The 12,017-nt window shown below is 43.1% G+C and overlaps 1 protein-coding gene across 8 annotated transcripts in view; it reads left to right on the top strand.

Moving 5' to 3' along the window:
* Positions 1-12,017, top strand: part of ADGRL2 (adhesion G protein-coupled receptor L2) — an 834,153-nt gene that overhangs the window by 605,465 nt on the left and 216,671 nt on the right. The window contains exon 1 of one of the 8 annotated variants that reach the window (XM_027873941.1): positions 688-1,784. The exons of 2 other annotated variants lie outside the window; for them this stretch is intronic. The gene's annotated coding sequence lies outside the window, so the exon portion shown is untranslated. Of the gene's footprint in view, positions 1-687; positions 1,785-12,017 lie in introns of those variants that run through there. 5 more of the 8 variants (XM_027873942.1, XM_027873934.1, XM_027873938.1 and 2 more) reach the window with 5 other exon arrangements.

Raw genomic sequence — 12,017 nt, 5'->3', positions numbered from 1 at the left:
TTGCCGGGCAGCGGGTATTCTGGTCTCGCACCCGGGCCAAGGCCATGGAGGGGAGCTCCCGCAGAGGGGCTGGGGTGGGGGGGGGCAGGCGGGCGCGTTCCGCGGCAGTGCGCGCGCGCCCCTCGCCACCGCCGCCGCCGGGACAAGTCCTGCGGCAGCCCCATTGGCTGCGCCGGGGCCTGTCCTCCCGCTGCTCCGGCTCGCTGGGGCTGCCGCCGCGGCTGCTTATGCAGCAAGCAGCCGCAGCCGCCGCCGCCGCCACCAGAACCGGCTCAAGCCCCGTAAGTGTCCCCCTTCGGCCCTCCTCCCCTACCTTCCCCCGCCAACCCAATCTCTCCTCCCCACCTCCTCTGTAGGTCCCCCCTGCCCCCCCCCTTCACAGCTAAGGCACCCAGCGGCAGCAGCAGCAGCTGCTCAAATGGAGTGGAAAATGGTCATTGGGTGGCATTGACTTATAGATTATCTGCTCCACGTTGGGTACTTAGCTGCCTGTAATCTTCTTTTGAGTTTGCCCGAGCCCCTTGCTGGAAAAATCAGGAGGGAGAGATTTGTCCTTTGCCGCTGTACACGATAATATGTTTATATGATTAGCTGAACTCAGAGGGTGGGAGGTGGAGACTGGAGGAGGAGGAGGCTGGAGGTGACTCCAGTTCAGACCTTGTGGAGAGTCTGTGTCAGGACTTAGCACTCCCCCATTTCTCTCTCTCTCTCTCTCTCTCTCTCTTTCTCCTTCTCCCTCCCTCTCTCTTTCTCTCTCCCCCTCTCTCCTCTCCTCTCACACACGGAGGTGCAGGAGCGAAATAAGGAGCTGGCCGTAGAATTCCTTGAGATTGTTGGGGAGGGCATTTCCCCCCCTTTCTCTGGGTTGTGTTGCATTTATTAGAATTCCCCCCCCCCCTTTTTTTCTCTTTTTTTGAATTTCACTGTTTGCTTTCCTGAGCTTGATTCCTGGTCTTCAGCCTTTCATGGGGCAGCAGCACCAGCATCGGGAAAGAAGATGAGAAATGTGAGGAGGGTTTGCAACTGTCTCATGCCAGAGGCCAGAATGTCCTCGAGGGAGATGTAAATTAGGTCGATGCGAAGGGCCGAAGGAGGGGGCTTTGCTTTACCAAACTGAGCTGGCCCCTGCTGGTACCGGTGTGTGTCTCCTTGTCCCCCCCTCCCTCGATCTGTGCTTAGAAGGGACTCCGAAGTCGGCTCACCTCTGATTTGGCTTGGCATCTACCACCACCCCTCATCTCCCTCCCCCCACCCATTTTTTGGGGGGTCTTGATTTTTAATTTTTTTAAAAAAGACAGAGTGGGGGCTGGGGGGGTTATGTTTTTATAAAATCCCTCTTTCTCGGAGCGGCGTCTTGGAAACTGCGTGAAAATGTTGACTTAACCCCAGTAGCCGCCCGGCGCTGGCTGCTTGGGAGGAGGAAGAGGTGGAGGAGGAGGAGGACGAGGAGGAGGAGGAGAAGGAAAAGGACAAGGAGAAGAAGAAGGAGCAGAAGCCGTGTTTGTGTCCCAGCTCGGCGAGCCGCAGAGCTGCCTCCCCTGGTCCCTACTCTAGACTGCTCGTGCTTCCCGGCTGGACTGAGCCTCCCCCCCCCACTTCCCGCGTCCCACTCTTCCTATCCAGCCTTGGTTTCTCGGGCTGAAGCCGAATCCCTCTCCCCTCCTTCTCTCCCGGATCTCCTCCAGGCTCCCCTTGGTTTTCTGCGCCCCTCTCTGACTAGCTTCCCCGCCCTCCTCCCCCAGTGGATGGACCGATCTCCCCAGGGTCTGGCCCCCGAGACGGAGGTAAGATCTGCGCGCTGCGAACAATGTGCTGCTTTCAGAGCCTGCTATTTGCTCGCTTCCATCCATACCTGTTTGCTTTTCGCCTCTGCTCTAAGGGGTCGGAGCCTTCCCCCCCTCTTCCCTCCTTGCTGGTGGGAGCTCTGGCTTAGTTTAGATTCGCCTGTTTGTTTATGCTCGCCCGGGGCAAGGGTGAGACCCGGGACTCACTCTCTGCCTTTCTCCCCCTCCCCCAGACCCCGTCTGCGTCCCTTTTGGAAATCAATAGGAAGAGAGAAACTCCTCGGGCCCAGCCGTTGGGCTTTTTTTTTTTTTTCCTGGAGCTGAGGATTGTTGTGCGCTGGGGATAAATCACGGGGCTGGGGGGTCGGATTGGGTGCGCAGGGTTGTTGCTTTTTTTTTTTAAGCGTGTGTGTGTGTGTGTGTGTGTGTGCGCGCGCGCAGGGTTGTTGCTTTTTCTTTTTTAAGCGTGTGTGTGTGTGTGTGCGCGCAGGGTTGTTGCTTTTTTTTTTTAAGCGTGTGTGTGTGTGTGTGTGTGTGTGTGTGTGTGTGCGCGCGCGCGCGCCTGTTAGGGGGATGTAAAGGATGCTTTCCCCCCCCCCCAGCAAACTGGGCGGGGGTAGGAGGAAGTGAGCTGGGGGCTGGAGGGGGGAGTGGGGGAGTCAGGGTAGGGGTAAGTAGGTGGGCCTTGGGGGAAGTGGAGACGGGGAGGACTACCCCCTCCACGCCCCCCACCCCCCTCAGCCTGGTCAGAGTTGCTGGCCGGGACAGGCTCTGCAAAGTGCATGCACCGCTTGATCCCGGCCAGTAAGTAGCTGGAGAGGGACGACCCCGGAGGAAGGAGGGAAGGTGGGATGGGGAATGAGGCCGGGGAGCTTGGGATTGGGGGGAGTGGGTCAGGCGGCGGAGCCAACTGGGGGGCGGGAGGCGACGCGGGCGGCGGCGAGCTGTTGCGGGTTTTAGAGGGGGGTGTTGTTGGTTGGCTGGCTGGTGTGGCTAGATGACTGGAAAACGTAGCCAGATGTGGACGGGTCGGGGCGGGCGCGGGCGCCGGGCATGGTAACAATTAGGGGCCGGCGGGCTGCTGTTGTGGCTGCTGCTGCCACGGGTGGGTGGGGGGTCTTGGGAACTCTCTGGGCTGGAGGCTGAGGCTGGAACGGGGGCGTCGGGCGGGGAGAATGCCTCTTGGGGAGGTCTGGCTAACGCCGGGGTCGGGGGGCAGCCTCGGCCTGCTGGAGCCCCTTAGGAGTGATCTGGAGGGGACGTGTATGTGTCTGTGTGTATCTGTGTGTCTGTGTGTGTTGGGGAGGATGTCAGGAGCGGGCCTAGGGAAAACCCCGCCAGTCCCCGGGGAGCTGGATTTTGGAAGGTGCCGGGCCAAGGGAAGGGGAGGGGAGGGGACGGTTGCGTTGGTCCGGGAGACACCTGGGCCTGGGCGCTGCAGGCTCGGGTGAACTTGATTGGCTGTGGGGCCACTCCGGCGGCGGTACTAAGGCGAGACGCCAGAGAAGGGAAGGCAAGGCTAGGCAAGGCAAGGCTAGGCAAGGCAAGGCAAGGCAAGGCTGGCCAAGGTGGGGGGTTAGGGGGGCCGGCAGCCAGCGGCGCGCGGCGCACGAGCTCTGGCACTTGGGACTCTTAAAGTTTGTTTCTCACTCCAGACTTAGGGATTTGGGCTAGTGCACTGGAGAAGGCGGTAGCGGCTGGTCTACCAAGCGCGCTCCTCAGACCTGCTGGTCCTCCTGATGTGACACTTTTTTGAGGGGCGGACCTCTTCCTCTCCTTGTCTCCACTCCTACCCCTCGTGTCGGTCTCCCCCTTGCGCCTCTCTTTCGCGATCCCGCGGTTACATTATTCTTTATGCACTCTATTCTTCTGCTGCCAAGGATTGAGGGAGAGGGGCCGCTCCCCTGTGCCTTGAAAGGGATCAGGCTTCTTAGCAGCTCCTCCAAGGAGCCTGGACGAGCCTGAGCAGCAGCCACCATATGGTTCCCGTTACAAAAGCCAGGCACTGAGGCAGCCTTGTCTTTGCCTTGCCTTCCCTTGCGCTCCCCCCTGCATTCTTCACCGCGCGCACGGCGTCTCCCTCCCCTCTCTTCTGGACGCGGTTGGTTCATTCATTTGCCTGTCAGAGTCTGCTTGGAGCAGGCCCCACCGAGGCTGCTCGGGGGGCTGGACGCGAGCTGCCCACTGAAAGGAAGTCACAGCCGTTCGGTAAATAATTACCTGTTGGGAATAGCTTTTACGAAATCAAGTGCATTGCCGAATTCTGGAAGGCAGGGAAGGAGCAGGGCAAACAAAACTGACGGATGGACTTCATTTGGAGTTGCAGAATTGTGCACTTTTTTTTTTTTTGGTTTGTTTGTTTAATAGCGAGGGAGACTATATTTAAGGAGTGATGGGACACCTTTACTGTGTCCTCTGCCTTAGACAAATGACAACTTCGTAACTTTTACATGAAGTGTTTTTCTAATAGAGGGAGTGTTAATAAGAAAATCTTATGTTCAGGTGCTTACTGAGGCTTGTTTTTTTTTTTCCTCCCTTTTGTCCGCCTCTTCTCCCCCCCCCCCCCCCCCCCCCCCCCAATTCTGTGCTTGATGGAAAGAATCCTGCAGAACAAATGTTCTGTTGTTTGGTTTGCTCAGACGTTCGCATTCTCTCCTTTTGTTGTTTGCCACTAAAAGAGGTGCCATTTCACATCATTCTGCACAAATTGTTTGAATTAATGCAAGTGTGAATTCTTACCGTTTGAAGGGGACTATTAGCATATCAAAGGTTTCTTAGCTTCAGCTCAATTGAGAAAACTTCAGCCTGTCTTCCATTTACTTCCAAGCAGAGGCCCAAAGGGCAGTGAGAATTGTAAAGGGGGAAAATGGGGAGGTGGATTCAGGCTGTGTTTCTGAACTTTTACTGTTTTGTAATTATGTGAGTGAAAAACATTGTCTATTACTGTGAAGCCCTTGCAATCGGCGAGACAATTATTTTCTATTGATAAATAGTTTGTTCCAAGAAAAAGGGTGTCCTTCTATGACAGTCACTGTTGCCTGGTTTTTGGTGTCTTCTCTTTGTTAAGTCAGATTTAGGAGACCTCTCTTAACTGAACTTTGGATATGGCTTACGCTTTAGTAGACTGAGAAAGAAAGAACTTGTAATTACTATATGAAACAGTGAAAACCTTGACATAAAAGCACACTTGTTTCCAAACCAAGGTAACTTTTCTTTAATATTTAGGCTAAAACAATAGAAATTTCGTGGTGGCTCTTGGAAAAAAAAAAGGCTAATATCAAGTCTATTAAAAATAATTTTTATCTTGAACATTAGAAAACTCAAATTTGTAGATAAACAAACATACTGTAAATTTACATGTATTTACGTCTGTGAGGCTAACTGTAGGATACCACACCTTATGAATTATATGTAATGGATAGTTAGTATCTGAGATTAAATGTCTTAACAGTGATGTCAAGCACTAATAACTTTAATAATAATAGATAACATTTTGTAGCACTTTAAGGACTGCAAAGTGCTTTGCACATTACTTCTTTAGGTATGTCACATCTTTGTATTTCAATATTTACCATTCACATTTATTTCACAATTTATGATTCATTCGCTCCGTTCAGCTTTATATTTTCTTACTTATGTTTCTGAAGAGATGGAGCCTAGCCTATTTCAGTCATTTAAAGGAAATCGATCTTCATAAAGTAAGACTCAAGTAAAATATTTTGGTAATTTGGGCCATTTTCTGGACAGCAGATGCTTCATAGATTGGGGGAGGAGGTGGTAGAGTTTTGTCTGATTTAGATTTCTGGCAGAAATTGAAACCCTGTCTTTTTTTTTTTTCTTTTAGTTTGTATGTAATGGAGTTTTCAGCTAAAAAAAAAAGTGAGTTCTTAGAGCTTTTGAGATTTGGAAGCCCTTTTTATTTTTTATAGTTTTGCCTTTGATGGTTGGTTGATTTTGAACATGAAATTGATATGCCTTCATTGTAATAGGCATTCTTTAGTAATGTTCAAAAGAATCCCCTGGTCTTAATTTAATAAAGAAATTGAGCTGTGTAGTCTAACAGTCTTGGAGGGAAGATGTAGTTGGTTACATAACATTAGTCAGCTTTCAGTTTAAAAGGGTGACAGTTTTTTGGGGGTATTTTAGAGATGAGATTTTTAGTGGCTTTCAAATTGTATATCATTACCCTGAAATAATTTTAGAGAGTTAATTTACCTGCTTCCCCTCTGTTGTCTAAAGGAGTACCTTTTTGTGATATAAAAGGCACACATTGATGGGATTGCTATTATCACACTTAAGTTGCTGTTAACTAGTCTGCTTTGAATGCAGAGAGCAATAAAGCAAGCACATTAGTCTTTAGAGCTATTAGAGATAATCTAAAAATTGTCTAGAAAATGTTACTCTTCAGTTTATATGAAGGTGATCCTGATTTCGACAAATCTCTAAAGGTGTAAAATGCAGGGGAAAGAAGATTTTCAACATTCAGATGACAAAATTGGACCACTTAGAGAAAAATTAATGTACGGCAGCAGCACTTCAGCTGCCTTTTTCAATCATTGTGGGTTAGAATGTGTTGGCAACAGAAATCGAATTTAGAACTACTGATAGCTCTGGGAGCTAGTAGTTGGGGAAATCAGGCTATTGAATCATGTGGGGTAGGACAAACCAATTACTTCAGGTTTTGACTTGAGAATTTCCAATAAATATAATTTTCCTTGGCTTTTGACTTCCCACTTATTAATGAGCTGACATCAAAGCAGACAACAAGACTTCTAAATGTTATAAAAACCTGTGTGAAGATACAGATCTCACATGTAACACTGTAAGTCTTCATTTAAGGCAAGCAGTTGGAATTTTCTGACCGTAATTTTCACAATCAGCAGAGACATTAGCACCAGGCTTCTGGGTGTTTCCCTTCCTTAAAATGAGCAAGAAGGAGAGCTTTAAAAACCAGTTTACTTAGAGGTTATAGTCCTATTTTGGGGATCACTATAGACACTTTCTTTATGTTTTATTATAAATGATCTAGCTTTTAATGTCCTGAAGTCAGGTAGTATGGTTTTGGGGATGAGAGAGAGGGGGGTGAAAAAGAAAGGTTGAAGGTTTCAAAACTTATAAAAATCCTGTTTAGAAAACATTTCCCATCAAAGGCATTGGTGTAAGGTAACTTCTATTTAAAAAAAAAATGGAATGAGTTGGAAATAGCTAAGTCTTCAAATAACACTTCATATTTTGGCAAATATGATTTATGATTGAGAGAATGCATGGTAATTTATGCCAAGGTGTGGGTTTTCACTTGAGAGGTAAACACACTAAGAACCAATTGAGAAAAAAAATATTTTTACTTAAATGAAATTTCTTGCCTCCACCTTATATTTATGTTTAAATATTTCAATTTAATGGTATTTGGAAGGAAAACCTAATTGAAAAATGACGAGGCCAGAATCAGCCTTGTTGGGAAATTGTGAATTGTAAAGTTTCTGAGGATGTTCAGGTGCACTTGACATCATGACAATCCACAGTGTTTGGATGGGAGCTTTGAAGGAAAAGCCCAGGTTTGACATTTAGAAGAAAAAGAATTTCTGCTGTTTTTTTGTAGAGAAATTTGGTGTAAAAACTGAAAATGAGTAGTTTTTTTTTCAAAATAAAGAGAGCTTCAGAAATAAGACCTAGAATATTTTTTTTAACAGTTTAAAGGATTTTGCTAATTAGCATAGTCATTTGAAAGAAGATGGAAAAAGAGCTTTAAGCTAAGAATTTTGAAATAGGTATTAATGACTTTACCAGCTAAAGTGTAAAATAAGCTATTATCTGATATAGAACTGAAATCTTGCTCATACTTTAGGTAACACCCAGTTGCAAAATTTGTTGAAATATCAGTCATATTACCTAAACAGATAACTGTTTTTTAAGGCTTTTGGGGAATGACTCAATCATTTTTATTCAGAAGTTAGATTGACATCATAGATTGGCTAACTTTTCTCTTACCTGACATTAATTACTAACTTTACAGCCGCACCCAAATATTCATCTCTCTCAAAACAATTCTTGAAGATTCATAGGCTGGGTAAGAGGATTTAATCTTCTAGATTGCTATAATTAGACTAAATTGAGTTTGTTCTCCAAATCTCCTTAAAGATTGTGGAGGCCCTTTAAAAAAAAAGAATCTGAACCTGTTTTCTTTCTTTCTTTCTTTTTTTTAATGGTTGGAGAGGTGGTTTGGTTAGAATAAGGATATATATATGTCATTATTGAAAGAGGCAAATGAAAACCTCAAGTAATCTTATCCTCATTGACCTAAAGTCCTATTAAGAGCAATACGTGTAATGCATGCCTCCAAGTTGCTCAACATGAAACTGACATTTTCCCAGTTTTAATTAAAACACTTAAAACAGGTCATGATTTCTTTACTTATGGGAAATATTATTATTATTATTGCCAAATGTTAAAGTACTATATTCATATTAATAAGTAAACTAGTATTTGAAGGTGTGTGACTGTTCCTTAAGAAAAGGGTTCGTTATCAGATTCTTGAATTTTGGCAGAGATATTTATGGAATAAAATCAAGTAGTGGGTCACAAATTCTATTTGCATTTTTTTCAGGCTTTTTTTTTTTTTTAAACTATCAGTCTATTTCTACAAGCCTGTTATTTATCCCAAATTATTAGAAAGCAGTAACAGTCAGGAGCAGTGCAGGCTAACTGAAGGAAATGAAGGTAACTACACTGGAGTTAACCCCTGCAGGTAAGTGTAGCTTACAGCAAAATGCCATTGATAGCTTTGGAGGCAGAAAGCAAGTTTAAATACAATTTGTTTAATTACAACAAAAATGCAGTTTTATGAAGTAATGTACTTTGTCTTTGTAGAGGATTTTATACATTGTGTAGTGGTAAGTAAAATCCCATCACGGTTGTATAAATTTGTTCAATTACCAGAACAGCTAAAAGAAAAAAAAAATCAATTTACGCTGAAAAGCAAAAGAAATTAGATTACCTTGGTTAGGAGGAACTTGCCAGGAGTGACTGAATTGCTTTAATAATATCTCAGATTTACTAGAGGACAAGAATAGTTATGTTTTACATACTCCCCCTCCCCCTAAAAATCCATTGAACAACTCCCCTCCCATCTACTGTTTTATTTTGTCTTTTTTTTTGGTTATAAGATAAAACAAAAAACAAAGCCAAAGCAGAAGCAATTATAGAGAAGTCCTAGAAGTTTACAGAATAGGAAAAAAAAAATTCTGTCATGATTAAAAAAAAAACCCTCAGATTACTTTAGCTGTTTGGTTGCATTAATCACTTTCTAGACTTTTTGGTCTAATAAACAGAATTTTAAACATTTTAGCAGTGAATGAGAGGCGAAAGATAAAATTAATTACATTTCTTAGACTTTCTGTGACATCGTCTTACTCCTTCTTTGAATGTAAAAAACCTGAACTCTTACTTAGAATAACTAAATCTATTGTCATTTGTTTATCAGAAGTTAAATTCTAGGCTGTTGACTGCCTTTGACTCTTCTAGTTAATGGCAGTCTTGAATTCTTGCATCTGTAAGTTACACTAGTAAAATAGCTGGACACCTGTTTTATTAGCAGGTTGATTCATTCTGGGTCTCAGATTTACTAGAGGACAAGAATAGTTATGTTTTACATACCCCCCCCCCCAAAAAAACAAACAAACAACTTCCCCCCTTCACCCCCAACCTCTACTGAACTATTCTTGGGACACAAAGTCAACTTTCTGGGATTCCTGGAAAAACTGGTCGAAAAGAGAGGACAAATGTCACTTCAAATAGAGATGTTTAAATCAGATTTCTGCCTGAGGGTAAAATTTAGGTCTGTTTTAGCCCGGATGTAATGTCTCCCTCTACAGAGCACAGCATTAATCATGGCCTGACAGGAGAACTTGGGCTGAGGAAAGTGGGCCCCTGTTGGTTTTGTCATTGATTTTTCCAGTCTGTGAGGAGTATATTATAAACATTAAAATTCACAGAAAGGGATTAAGCCCCTATCTCTACATTTTTTTTTTATCTCTACATTTCAATGTTGTAATCATTTGCCTTAAAAGAATGCTATTTAAAACTGAAAGACTTTTTGAGGATCTTTTTTTAGGTAGGGAGAGTACCTTAATAAAAATAGAAATAGAAGATTAAAAGGTGCCTTAATCAGGGTCACAGATTACTTTCCTGAAAATATGGCCAGAGTTTAACTTTACCCCTATTTTAAACCACATTAAACAACTTGGAAAAGATACTTTATAGCTGATGGTAGAGTGAAAAGAGTAAGGATGAAAATGAAATATTTCTGTGGGTCAGATGATGGATACAAGTTAAATTTTTCACATTCTCCCCCAAATTTTTGTATTTCATTTAAAATTTTTCCTTTTATTCCTGAAGATGAACGAAACACAGCCCTTATGTGGCTTTAAAGATGATGGTAGTTTGTTTAGTAGGAGAAAAAAGGGAGTTTAATGTTTTCATGGTCCAATTAGTAAGTGACTGTATTTTACCAGTCTTAACAAAGAAGGAAAAACAGTGAATGGCATTCCATTATAATCTCTTAGAAAGTACTCAAGTAAATAATTTGATATTTAATTTCATCTTGTTGAAAGACGGCTTGCACAGATTGTGTTGAGTAAAATGTACCTTTCTGTGTCAGAATGTTCTATTTCTCTTTGTGTATGATATATAATCAAAGCTACTATTTTAGCACTGTGTGTTTTAATGGTGACATTTATTTGACTGATCTTAAAGGCGAGAACATTATTTTGTTTTAAGAATCAATTCTTGCTCATAGTTCACATAAACACATTTATCTATCCCTGTGTTTTGCCCTTCTTTGGGAGGTATTGTTATATCAGTCAACACCTCAGCCTGAGTGTTGCCGTAGCTCTAAGTGAGAGAATAATCTAACACCCATTACTGTCAGAAATGGGTCTTTGCAGCTGGGGGAGGGTTGGGTGACCTTGTTTTTTACTAGCTCTTTCTTTGTTGTGAATGGGAGATGTCCTACATAGGACGGCCCTGTTTCCTTTAAAAAGTTAGGTCTGTAATCTTAGTCATTTAATCACGCTTAATTTGTACATGAAATTAAAAGTAACATTAACCCCCAGTGTAATGGGTGAACTTGGAGAAAGACTATGGACCATTTGATTAGTTGCCTTTTCATTTCTGCCTCTGTTAGGTCACATTTACTCAAAGAACCCTTGACTCCAATTTGTGGGACAGGATGCAGACTGCTTCTGTTTAAAATGCCTTAAGAGGAAAGCAAGTGACCAGTTTCTCTTAAATCATTTATTTGTAAAAGCCTATTGATATCTTTCATTTTCTTATCCCTTAATTTCTCTTCTGGAACCACTGAGTCTTAGAACTGGAAGGCATCTTAGCTACTATTCATCTGGCCACCTCGTTTTACTGATGAGGAAACCGAGGCCCAGAGGGGGTGAAGTGCTTTGCCCAGGGTTACAAGTGTTAAACTTCAGAGCTAGGACTTCTTTTGACCCTAAAATCTTTTCATTTTATGCTTCCTCTCAAACAACTTACAGAGTCCAGAGTTTTCTATTCCTTTTTGCTGTTACTGATTTATGAATACCTGTTAATTAATATCAGTTACTTACTCCTTAATTCTTTCATTCTTTCTTCTTTAGTCCCACCATATACAGTGGCACTTTTTACATTCCTCTAATTACAATTTTTGTTATAAATGATTAATAAGGCCACTTTGTTCCTAGGAACTAATTTTGAGAAGTACCACATTGTATAATTCTTCTATTTGTTTTATTTCCATGCACATAAACGGTTTTTTCCCATTCAGTTTGACAGTGTTTTAGTAAGGTAAAAGGCAGAGTTAATGTTCTGTTAATGAATAGAAGGAACACAATATAAAGAAATTTAAGTTTGAAATCTTCCCTGTTGTTTTTAAATTTGGAGTGAGATTACTGTGCCTCATCCCCCTCACCCATCCATGTATGCCAGAAAATTATAACAATTCTGAATTATTATTCTACCTTCCTTGGTTCCATGTTCGTTAATAGAACTAATGTTTGCCCCTTCTTTGTCAGTGCTGTCGAAAAGGAATATAGAATTCTCTAGTTGAGACCTTCTTGTATGGGCAATACGCCCTATGGATGAAGAATAATATAGCGAGTTGTCTCACTTCTTTTAGGCAGCTGCTACATGTAGATCACAGTCCCAAACCTGTCTCTGTAAATTGTAACTTAAAAAATTAAAACTTTT

The sequence above is a fragment of the Vombatus ursinus genome, unplaced genomic scaffold, assembly GCF_900497805.2.
Source record: "Vombatus ursinus unplaced genomic scaffold, bare-nosed wombat genome assembly UNPS02014803.1, whole genome shotgun sequence".
Lineage (NCBI taxonomy): Eukaryota > Metazoa > Chordata > Mammalia > Diprotodontia > Vombatidae > Vombatus > Vombatus ursinus.
This window is presented reverse-complemented; position numbering and strand designations above follow the sequence as displayed.